The sequence below is a fragment of the Chelonoidis abingdonii genome, chromosome 13, assembly GCF_003597395.2.
Source record: "Chelonoidis abingdonii isolate Lonesome George chromosome 13, CheloAbing_2.0, whole genome shotgun sequence".
Lineage (NCBI taxonomy): Eukaryota > Metazoa > Chordata > Testudines > Testudinidae > Chelonoidis > Chelonoidis abingdonii.
In genome coordinates this window covers 20874858-20887576 of record NC_133781.1, presented here as the reverse complement: position 1 = coordinate 20887576, position 12719 = coordinate 20874858, and the positions used below count along the sequence as shown (strand labels likewise).

At 43.8% G+C, this 12719-nt stretch overlaps 1 protein-coding gene across 4 annotated transcripts in view; it reads left to right on the top strand.

Moving 5' to 3' along the window:
- Positions 1-12719, top strand: part of CA10 (carbonic anhydrase 10) — a 326283-nt gene that overhangs the window by 119275 nt on the left and 194289 nt on the right. The window lies entirely within an intron of this gene.

Here is a 12719-nt window from a genome sequence, read left to right as displayed (position 1 = left end):
CTCGTCCACTGTAATCCCCAGGTCCTTTGCTGCCGAACTGCTGCTCAGCCAGTCGGTCCCCAGCCTGTAGCAGTGCATGGGATTCTTCCTTTCAAAGTGCAGGACTCTGCACTTGTCCATGTCGAACCTTATCAGATTTCTTTTGGCCCAATTCTCCAATTTGTCTAGGTCACTTTGGACCCAATCCCTACCCTCTGCGTATCTACCTCTTCTCCCAGTTTGGTGTCATCTGTGAACTTGCTGAGGGTGCAATTAATCCCATCATCCAGATCATTAATAAAGATCTTGAACAAAACTGGTCCCAGGGCCGACCCCTGGGGCACTCCGCTTGATACCGGCTGCCAACTTGACATTAAACCGTTGATCACTACCTGTTGAACCTGACAGTCTAGCCAGCTTTCTATCCACCTTATAGTCCATTCATCCAATCCATACTTCTTTAACTTGCTGTCAAGGATTCTGTGGGAGACCATATGAAAAGCTTTGCTAAAGTCAAGATATATATGTCAAGACAGATTGATAACTTCAGTGCATGTCAGTTTTGCTTTCACAGACTGTTTTATTGTTTCTGTCAGTCCTATTCTACAGTGATCCTTATTGAAAAGTCGTCAGTTATCAGCAGTTACCCGATAGTGGAAAATATGATACTGCAGTCATTTCCTATTCTTTGTATAGTTCTAGAGCCTTCAGTCCCGCATGTCTTTTCTACAGGAAGCAAATGTTATTAAATGGAATTTCATCTGTAGGGGAAGCATGGGAGGAATGGAATGTTCTTTCTCTGTAGATCTGAATAACTGCAGTATATCAGTTATCACTGTGTAGTAACTGTTGGCAGATATTGACTTTTAATGCCAAAACTTTTGATACACTAAAAAATATTAACCCAGGAAAATACATTACTAGATATTGTTCTCCAGCAAGTGCCAAATTTTTGCAATCTGATACATGCATGTAACGCCTACAGATTTCATTGCTGGGGTCAGAATTTGGCCAGTTGTAAATAAGATGCCTAACCCCCCATGTCAGTTAGTGAAGTTTATAAGCTTGTGCTCAACATTTCCCTTGAAAAAGTTAATCTCCTGCTTCTCCTTTCAACCTTTGCCTTATCTTCTCTTTCTAATTTCTATTCCTTCTCTTGTGTCTCTGCTCCAAGCTTCCAAATAGTTTATGCTCTCTCCTTGGCACACTGCTATTACCTGTCACACTGACAGCTGCAAAAGAACCTCATCAAGTTCCTATACTGAAATCATTCTGTATGTTGCAGTCTCTGGAATGTAATTAATTGTAGCCATCATGGAACATATCTAGGGTGACCAGATGTCTCGAGTTTATAGGGACAGTCCTGATATTTGGGGCTTTTTTTATATGAGCTCCTATTACCTCCCCACCCCTGTCCCGATTTTTCACATTTGCTATCTAGTCTCCCTGAACATATCTCCCTCCCCTCCCTTGAGTTGGGTCTCTTTTCTCCCTTCCCTTGCTGCAGTTTTGGTTTGTAGAATTAGGGAGAAGGGGAGGGAGGGCGGGAGAAGTTGATACTAGCATTCAGACCAGGCAGTAATTGCAATATGGAGAAATCAAACTTGGAGCACATGGCCTGATTCCAGAACTGGGCTAGATAGTTGATGCTGGGAGTTCACAACTGCCATGGTAAACGTAGGTGTTTGTTGCATTGGCAGCAGGGTGGGAAACACACCAAGACCTGCAGTCCAAGTTCATCCCCTTTTCTGGGGGGGTTGCCTTTATGTAACATCGCCCAGAGGTTGGACGGTACTTATAAACACAAATCTTAAGCTCAGCTGGCTGTCCCTAGGGTTTCTCCAAACAGGGCTTTCTTGTCCAGCCAATGTCAAAGTTACTCTTGGCTGTTTATACTCCTGAGCTGTAGCTATTGAGATCCCTTTGGTTTGCCTACCAGAGTGAGTCAGCATAATAGTTCTGAGTCTCTATAGTTCTAGGAACCTATAGCCTGACACCTGGTCGCAGATGAGGAGAAATAAAACATAGGCTATTGATCCAAGGGGTTTCCCTAATTAAGAAAGCATCTCATCAAAGGTTTGACAAAATATCCTGAGATAATTAGAGGTAATGAACAAAATCCTACAGTCTCTCACAATGCTCTTGGTGTCTTCAATGCATGAGTAAGAACTGCAAAATGTAGCCCAAAAATATGCAGTTGTGAATTTGAGAACAGAAGGAAACCTGAGAATTCCAAGAAGACAGATGAAGCCTTGGTAATGCACTAGTTACGTTTCCACTTTTGTACCTGGTGAGCTTGAGAGAAGAGTCTGCTGTACTATTTTCCAAAAACCTCAGTCTTTTTACAGCAGCAAACTAGCAGAGACAAGAGAAGACACACCACATCACTATATTGAGGAATTCAATATTAGTGCTTAGTGTTCAGTTTAGATGTTGCTTTGTTGTGCACATGGCAACACTGGTCTGTTCATAGTGAAGATGATGGAAGGTTCATTTATCTCGCATCCTCAAGGCAGGCTAGAAGGCAGTACCTCCCACTGAAATTCAGCTGTCTCTAGAGTGACATTAAGAAAAAGTTTTAGACAGGAAGAGGAAGGATGATCCAGTGGTTATGGTATTAGCCTGGGACTCAGAAGTCCAGAGCTCATTTCCCTGCTGTGCCACAGATGTCCTGTGTGACCTTGGGCAAGTCATTTAGTCCTTCTGTGCCTTCGTTCCCCACCTGTAAAATGGGGATAATTGCACTTCCTTAACTTGCAGGAAGAATGTTACCATCTAATAATCATTCAAGACTATATACATGCGCACTGATGCTGAGGATGTTAGGTATTGATCCTCTGTATTCACACTGAAGAATGCAGTGCCTCAACAGAAGCCTATCTATCAAAACAAGAACGAGTATTTTTCAGGATGACTAGTATCCTTAAACTCTCTTTAGGCTTAGAAATTGAGAGTTTGAGCCACATGGTCCCTCCCATGAGCAGAGGGGAGCCAAAAGCCACGGATCCATGTTAGAGGAGAATGGGAGAGTAGCTGGTCCCACTTATGTGGTAAACCTTTTGCACTGCTCCAATTGGAGAGTGAGCTCCCATAATCTTGCTGTCAACCCCAAAATTCACTTTATCTTTAACACTCTGACACAGGGAGATGGAAGTGTCTGATCAATCAGTTACATGGGATTTCCGTACCGAGATGAATGACAACAGAGACTCTGTCCCACCGAGGGAACTTTAGGTAGCTGTCACAGTACTGAACAGTTTTCCTCTGTCTTTCCACCTTATAGAATGTTCCATCCATATCCATCTATCCAATGAGTTGTCTTCTCTGCAGAGTAAACCTGGCGTTCTTATTCAATCATTGTCCCTCACTTGAGTCCTGTCCACATACAAAAACACTTAATGTGAGCATGGGGCTGCTTTTACCTCAGAGTGGCTGGCTTGTCGGGGAGTACATAAGCTGGAGTTTGAGGCAGCCTAACTAGTCAGCTGCTGAATCACTCTGCTGCTCATGTTCTTTCACAGTGTGACGACTCTCACTAAAGCTAAGCTGATGCGAGAGGAGTCAACTGGAGTTAAGTTTGCAGGGAGGACATAGCTAGAGGTACTTACATGGCCCTCTTCGTCATAGTGCTTCACAATTGTCATGTACTTAACTTCACCCACACCCTTGTGAAATAGGGCAGTGCTGTTATTTCCGCTTTTTTACAGATAGGAAACAGAGGCACAGAGTGACTAAGTGACTTGCCTAGCATCACGCTGGAAGCTTGCGGTGGAAAAGGGACTCGAAGCCAGGTCTTCAAGTCCTACGCTAGCACCTTAACAAATGGACTATCCTTCCTCTCACAGCATCATGTTCCTTTGTTCTCACTATAAACTTCCCTCTCCCTGTGCTATTTACCTCACTAGCTGTCTCACTGAAATCTGTAAAGCACTGTGAAAAGCAGTCTTCATGAAATATGCCATTTTACCTCACATCAAATGATGTAGAACTGTGAGCTTGGCAGCAACTTTGGGAGATCTTGGGGTACACCTCTACCCCGATATAACACAACCCGATATAACATGAATTTGGATATAACATGGTAAAGCAGCGTTCGGGGGTGGGGCTGTGCACTCCAATGGATCAAAGCAAGTTTGATATAATGTGGTTTCACCTATAATGCAGTAAGATTTTTTTTGGTTCCCGAGGACAATGTTGTATCGGGGCAGAGGTGTATTTTGTAGATATTATGTAATTATGCTGTACTGGGATTGAGACATCATTTGCACAGCATGCATTTATTAGGATTTCCAATGCCTTACTGCTTCCTTGCTGACTAATGTACCCCTTTCTTTTGCTATCATGTGTACAAGGTTCATCACTTATGAAATGTTATTGAGAGAGAGAGAGAGCATTTGTGGGAGTTGTAAAAGAGGTCAGTCGTGGAGCAAGGGTGAAAGGGTTAATAAAATTGTAAACTGAAGTGGGACTGAAAACAGGAAAGGCTCTGAATCTGTGAGCAGTGAGATGTAACATTAAGGGAGGGAACATTAGGGTTCTTTTTAGGTTTTAAACATTAATAATGTCTACTAAGATGTATTAATCATGGCTGAGAACTGAGAATGGGGCCGTAGATCAGCAGAAGGGAGGGGAAGAGAGTTGGGATTCTAATTTTAAATAAAGACTTGTATGTTTTATGGCTCAGAAGTGAAGATTACATAGTTGGTGCAGAATCTCCGCAGAGCAGCATCTCGCCAACTGCAGGCATATTTCAAAGTAACTGCAAATATCTTTAAGCTCTCCATAGTTTGTGAAGTTGAGAGCTTTGCGTTTGGAAGGTGATGGGGTAATGCTTTCTTATCAGGTATAGAGCGTTCTTCCAGGCTTTCACAGCTAGTGCAGACTATGAACACATAATGGGCAATTTTATATTTAGGGCCTGAATATAACAGACAAATGTAGTCCACAGTTGAAATTGGGATAGGGTGCACTGTCCCATTGTGAGCTCTTGGGGGAGCTGTCCCTGGAACAGGGTATGCAAGGGGAACATGCCAGAGAATCCATTCCCCTCTGTATCAGGTCACTCTTGGAGATTGAAATGGATATTGTGTGGCGCAAACCCATGGTTATGCTTCAAATACTTTCTTGGATTCACCGGGCCAAATTCTGGCTGTAGACTGCGCGTGGGTGTACTCTAAAAATAGTAGCTGGGTGGAGAAGCACAGGGTGGAAGTGTTGTGCCCTTATTCTGGCTTCTGCAAATTTCATGGAGAAACTTCCTGTAAATTCTCCACAGCTGCAGAGGGACATTCTGGAACTGGGCTTAGGGGTCTGAAATCATCTGTGACCTGGACATTTGAGACCCCACTTCACCAAAGTACTTAACCATTTGCTTAGTCCTGTTGAAAGCAACCAGGTTTAAACATGTGCTTAAAGCTAAGCAAATACTTTAATATTTTGCGTAATCAGGGCCCAAACATGTATACCTCTGAACCAATATAGCGTTTTCCACAGAAGAATTCCCTGGAGGGAGGGAAAGGGGCAGCCAGAACGTAGGCACAATGTTGTATGTGTGTTATCAATATGCAGCTGTTTTGTGGCCATACCTAAAGTGGGCCAGAAACTGACCATTATATTTAGCTCACTATTTGGTATGGCTACAAAAAGAGCAGGAGTACCTGACTCTGTTCCCTCCCTGCCGTTTGGTAAGGGGAGAAGCGTTACTTAGCCAGTTTTTCTTCATGTATCACTAGCAGAGTAGCAATCCATCCTTTATTTAGTATTCTGGATGCTGATATAGCACTCTTATTATGTTTACATTTGGAAAAAGGCATCAGAATTCTTAATTCTACTGTGGGATGCTGATACCAGAGTGTTTCATTATATCTCAGTGTAATATGCTATCCACAAATTGATCAAAATGGCAGCAGCAGTGTGACACAGGCCATGAATAAGTGTCTCAGGCATCTTTGCATATACATAATAAAGATGATTCCCCACTTTCATCCAGTATTCAGATAAGGCTGTCAAAATCATCAGCAGTTGTCTTTGATGTGCCAATGTTAAACTCTTAACTTCTCCATTTTATTCCCCTGATTCTGAGAAATGGATATACTTTGAGCTGGCCAGTGTCCTGCATTGGAAAAGCAAATAACATATTATGCATGCCTGGCATGTTTCTGTGGCAAACTGGATCCTTAGCAAAGGGAATTTACTGGGATATATAGCTGATGGCAGGGATGACATGACTGGGATACCAAAACTTTTGGCAGAATGACCAGTGTCTGGAAAACCTTATTTAAATAAGATTGCAGTGTCTGTGTAGACTGCATGCAAATTAGTTTGAAAGAGTAGCTTTTGCAAAGTAGAGTGTTGTGTGCTCCAAGGTGTTGAGCATGATAGATTTAAAATATTTTCATATAAAGACGGTCATGTAAATTGGTTTACTTGAGCTCTGCAATTTTTTCTCCATTACATACTGTTGATAAACTACGAAATTAGTTCATTAGTGAAACACGATAACTTGGTTTGTGTGCAAAACCTACCTGTCTGTTTGGCTTATGTGTTTTCATATTGTATATAGCCTGATAAATCCTATCCGTTATTCTAATTTTTTTAATTACACTAATAATGTGTGATCGATTGATTAAAGTTTTGTTGGTACTGTAAGAAACTGATGACCACCTTGGACATTGCTGTCATGGTGCTTAATGTAGTGTGGACTGACTGCTTCTCCAGCACCTTCTTACTGCTGTATGGTCTTCTCCGTCCACGAACCTGATTCTCCTACATCAAACTTGTAAATATTTTATGTGAGCCTAAACTGGTACGATGATTGGTACCAGCAAAGGACAGACAACCATCCCATGCATCGTCAGTACCAACATATGCTTCTGAGACGACATAGGAAGATTTACAAGAAGACCCCTCATGAGCCCACAAATATGCCGCTTTAGAGGACATTACCATCCTCCCAGATCTGGACTCTGCCATCCTATCAGAACCGATTCTTACAAAGGTGTTCATGACTCCATGAAAGAAGCAAGGCTCCTATTCTCTCTACTAATCAGGTTATTTTCTCATCGATGATTCTGACAGTTCTGAGGGCACTAACTTTGGAGAGGGAGTCCACATTTTCTTCATAGGGTGATTCTGATATGGGAGGACGGTTGTCATCTCCTCCAAGAGCCATCAGCACTGATAGATGTTCTAGAATCTTATGGGGCCTGACATAACCATGTAAGATGGGGTATTCCTTTCCCTGGGACTCATGGTACCGTATACCTTGGGGTCCACCTAAACTCCTGCTGGACCCTTCTCACTGTTTGTAGTAGGCACTGTGGAACATTATCCTGAATCTGCATGGTCTCACTGAGACGCTCACCATCCCTTTCGATTGAGGGACCAGCCTGAACTGTTTATGGAGCCCACAGGGGAAGAAGAAAAAGAGGCAGATCTAGCGGATCCATCAAGCATATAGCCTTCTATTCCTGACGAGAAAGTTGCTACAGCATTACATTTGCTGCTGGACAATCACAAACAGTTTCAGGGGTTAAGAAGGATTGTTGAAGCCCCCTGGATTACCCTGGAAGAAATCCAGGAATTATTTAAAAAAAAAATTCCTGGATGTTTTGCAGAATAAAGGGCCTACTAGAGTAGCGCTCCGAGTCAACAAGGCTATCCTACAGTGAGCCAATGTGGTCTGGCATGCCTCAGTATCAAGTTCACCCACTCCTGGGTGGAAAAAGTACTTCGTTCTTACGAAGGAGCAGTCTGTCTTCACACAACTGTTCCCAACTCCCTGCTTGTTCAGGCTGCTACAGAAAGGAGTAGACAACATACAAGATCTACCCCTTCAGATGAGGAGGCCAAATGCTTGGACTATGTGGAAAAAGAAGTATTTACATAAACCTGCTATTCAGAATTGTAGGCTGGTACATCAGGTGCTACTTGCTGATGAAGTCATACTTTGCTCCTCTACGTTTTTGGAATTTAGGGACAAACTCCCTCAGGAGGTCAGAGTACTGTTCTAAATCCTTATAGATGAAGATAGTCTGATAGCTAGATCATCTCTTCACGTTGCAGTAGATACAGATAATACAGCCTCTAGATCAGTGGTTTTCAGCCTGTGGTCTACAGAGCCCTGGGGGTCCATAGACTAAGATTTGCAAAGGGGTCTGCACCTGCTTTCGAAATTTTTTAGCAGTCCGCAAATGAAAAAAGGTTGAAAACCACTACTGTAATCAATGGCCGCTACTGTCATTATGCACAGGGAGTCCCCGCTCCATTCCTAGTGTTTATCTTGTGAAGTACAGTCCAGTGTGGAGGGCCTGCCCTTTGAGGAGGACAACTTGTTCAGTCAAAAGACTGTCATTGTACTCATTAAAGCACTCCAGGGCAACCCTCCATTTCCTGGGAATATACATGAAGAAGACACTGCAATGGTAAATGAAATAGACAGAGGAAGCTATATACATACACCTGTGGGGCTCTATGGAGTGAACTGTCTTGGCAGTAAAATAAATAAATAAATAAAATCAAAGATTGCAGGACAGATTTAATGTCATGGTGACGCGCACAATCTTTTTTGAGCACCATCCTAATGTAAAGACTATCTTTTTGGAAATCATAGTGTGCTGTTGAGAGGCAGCATTCAAGATGCAATGTTGCCCTGTCAAAATCAGAAAGAACCTAATAAAACAAGTGCTTACGGCAGCCATTTTCAGAGAGCCTCCATGCTCTTTTTTTCTGGATGTTCCTAGTTTCATCAATAATTCTTGAAATAATTGGCCATTGTGAAAGTCACCATTTCTGTACTTTGCTCGGTATTCTTTACTGCATTATCCATCATCATCTGTAAAATGTCTTTTTTTATAAGCATGCAAAAAATTGTACAGTATTCACTGTGTATTCTTTAATCCCTTTAGCAAATGCATTTCTCCCATCAGAAATCTCAGTAACTCTGGGAAGCCATTCAAATAGCTACAACCTCCTAATGAATATTCCACCTCTTTGAAGTTATAGGTCCAAAGTCCCACCATTAGTACTATGCATTTTGCATTAGCACTTGGTAATGCAAAAAGTCTTTTTTTAGTTGCCGTAGTTTTAGAATATATCAAGGAGAATTTGGCTAAACTTGAACACCTATAACCCACATGAAAAAAAACCAGTTTGCTCCCAGACAACATTAAATAGAATAGTGAGGTCTTGTGGTACTAAAACATCACTTTTTAGAAAATATGCTACAATGCATTTAGTAGGAAATCAGGAAGTACATCATCTAATTTAAAACTAAGCTACAATTGACAGAATATGTATGCAAAAGTACATTTTGTTCCTGCTTTGCTATTTTGTAAAATGCACTCTTTTGCAGCAGCCCTCTCAGTCATTAGTGTAATTTGGAGAAGTTCTTCTGTGGCATATAAAGCTCAGATAGATGGGCAGACACAGAAAGGGCAGAGAGATATTGTGCTTCCAAGGGGGGGATGATGCACTTTTTCTTCTCATTGTCAGGGAGCAGTGGTGGACCCAGCCCTAGCCCAAGCATGTTTATAAACTTATTTGGGGAGATTTTTCAACCCAGTTAGAAACAGCACCTCCCTCCCTCTGGGCTGAGCTTCTCTGAGGAAGAAAATTACAAATAGGCTGCCTTATTTCCTTGAATGGGTCTCATGGAATTGGAAACTCATTTAGTGTTTGTTCACAGTCTTCTCCTGATTCCCACGTCAAGCGTGATGGGGAGCAGAGTTGTCCTCTTCACAGAAATGGCAAGAGGGTCAACTCTCTCTAAACCAAATGTCCCAACACTGACTGAAGGCAGAACATCTATGAGCTAGCCTAAGGCCTCAGTGTGGCTTCCTTAGCTCCTCTCTCAATCATGGCAGCAAAGCTTCCATAGTACCCATTCTGTGTTGTGACCTTCTGTCAGCCATTGTACCAGACACTGTTCCAACCAGGTGATAGTGGATAGCTTGTAGCCACAAAAGGGGATGAGGTTGCTGGTTTGACCAACAGTAATTTTGGTGTAGATTTCTGCCCATGTCCATTGGAGAGCAGAATACCCTCTGGTGCTGTTCCCCACTTCCTCATCCACTCTGCCCTTCTTTTCACTGTATCATAGCCTCAGGTCCTGGGGAATGAGAGTGCTCTCCTTCACCCTCTCAGACTTAATGCAGTGTCTTATGTTCATGGGAGTGCGGTCGCTGTGGCCCCAGTAGCAGTTGGTAGTCTGGACTTGTTGAACTGATTTGACTGTCAGTATCATGTCATTAACAAAAGCTTTTCAAGCATGATGGAAATAACATGTCAAGTGGGATATACATGTTACAGGGACTGCATTCAGTCATTTTGTTGTGGATGTAGTGAAGCATGAGGTTTATCCTGGCGTACTTGTTCGCATGGGTTAATAGGTGTTGTGTGTCAGAAGGAGGAACAGGAGCTCTGCTTTTAACAGCATCCTGCCATAAAACCTTCTCAGATCATACAGTTTGATGGTGTCAGATGCCACAGGTCTCAAGCCCAGGCTTATGGAGTTGCCAGCCGAGAGCCTTACCCTCTGCACCACTGCACCACAAGGCCAGATGAGGGAACTGCAGCCAACAGCCCAATGCCAGAGGCTACATCCACTGATACAGCTGTGTCAGGTCAGGTGACTGGCATCAGCCTACTGCTTAGACTCCACCAGACATAAATCTTCCTGTTCCTATCCCATCCTTTGTCAGAGCAATGAGTCATTAGATCTGCGCCTTTCCAGACCCTGAGACCAAGTTTTCAGTCTCCTTGGTTGGCTCCTGCTCCTTGCTCCTGTTACCCCACCTTAATCCTTGTTCCCATTTCCTGCCTTTTCTCCTGATTTCAGCTCCTTGTTCCTGCTTCCTCACTCAAATTCCAGTGATTGACTCAGGCTTGACCCTTGGCATGGCTTCTGATTCTGATTCCAGCTTAATCGTTGGCATGGCTACTGACTCCAATCGTCCTGGTTTGGCTGGGAGTCTTCCGGAATCGGGCTTGATCTCCCGTCACTGAAGCCAATCCAGGAGATTTTAGGCAGCTGAAAGTCCGGCGGCACAGCAGGGTTAAGGCAGGCTACCTACCTGCCCTGGCTCCGCGCCACTCCCGGAAGTGGTGACATGTCCAGCAGTGGCTCCTAGGAGGCGAGGCCAGGGAGTCTTTGCATGCTGCCCCCACTCTGAGCGCCAGCTTTGCAGCTCCCATTGGCTGGGAACGGGGAACCATGGCCAATAGGAGCTGTGAGCGGCAGTGCTTGCAGGCAGGGGCAGTGTGCAGAGCCATCTGTGAGCCTAAGAGCCGCTGCCAGACGTGCTGCTGCTTCCGGGAGCCACCCAAGGTATGCGTCTCCCGGCTGGAGCCTGCACTCCAGATCCCCTGCTGCACCCAAACTCCCTCCCAGAACATCCACACCCTCTCCCACATCCCAACCCCCTGCCCCAGCCCTGATCCCCCTCCTACACCCAAACTCTCGCCCAGAGTCTGCACCCCAACCCCTTCCCCCAGGCTCAGCCCAGAGTCCCCTCCCACACTCCGAACCCCGCTGCCCCATCCTCCAGCCCATAGCCCGCATCCCAACCCTCTGCCCCAGCCCTGTGAAAGTGAGTGAGGATGGGGGAGAGTGAGCAATGGAGTGAGGCGGGCTGGAGTGAGCAGGGGCGGGGCCTTAGAAAAGGGGCAGGGCTGTGGCCTTAGGACAGGGCAAGGGTGTTTGGGTTTGTGTGAGTAGACAGTTGGCAACCCTAACCCTGACCCTTGGTGTGGCTTCTGACTCTAACTCTGGATTGATCCTTTGCATGGCTTTGGACCCTGACTCTGACCTTTAGCATGACTTCTGATGGGTATCTATGAAACTGGAAATCAGTGTACTAGGAGGAGATGCGTGTTTGTTACAGCTGTTCTGCTGCTTCAATCTCTTCATAATTTCTGAGCTCAACCACCTCGTATATCAGCACGACATCAAAGAGTTAACAGGAGGAGGAAAAAGAGAGACCTGGAAATTGAATTTCTGTTATTACTCTCAGCTCCACTGGTTTTCTGTATCTGTGGCTGATATATTTCATAACACTGCAGAAATGGGAAAATACTCAACAGCTGCAAAACATTTTCCCCTCAAGTTCTGTGTATATTTGTGTTTACTTTGTGCTGCACCAAAAAAAAAAAAGTCGTTCTAGTTTTGTATAAAGTTTCCTAGGTGAAATCAAATACTGGGGCCCAAACCAAAATCCCGCATCTAAACAACCCTAAACTTTGGGGTAGTTTGTAGCTGTGAAATAGCTGTGTAGGGTTTGTGGCTGGTATAATGATAAGCACAGTCTAGAGTAACAGTGAACAGAGTAGCAATATATTATTGGCATCTACGAAAATTCAACATAGTATGTTATCGATACAGAAAAAAAAGTCATACAAATGTTACAGTTGCATGGAAAATGCTCTGGAAATGGAGTACCAGAGACTGGAAACACAAACTTAACTCTGTCCCTTTCTATCCATTATGATACATCCTTTAATCACAGGAGCACATACTATTTGTCAAATAAAATACAATATCATGCACATTTTCTTTCAGAAACAGTACAAGGGCAGAGTTAAGGTTGAGCATCATCTCCCAACTTCCTTCCAATCCAAGTTAGCTATGCAGTGTGATTCATGTGTTACATGAGGCGTATTGTATATTCCTTCCCATCCGACACCTTTTTCTTCCACCTCCTTATGAGGCCATACCACCCTCCAGAGTAACTCAACATCAGTCT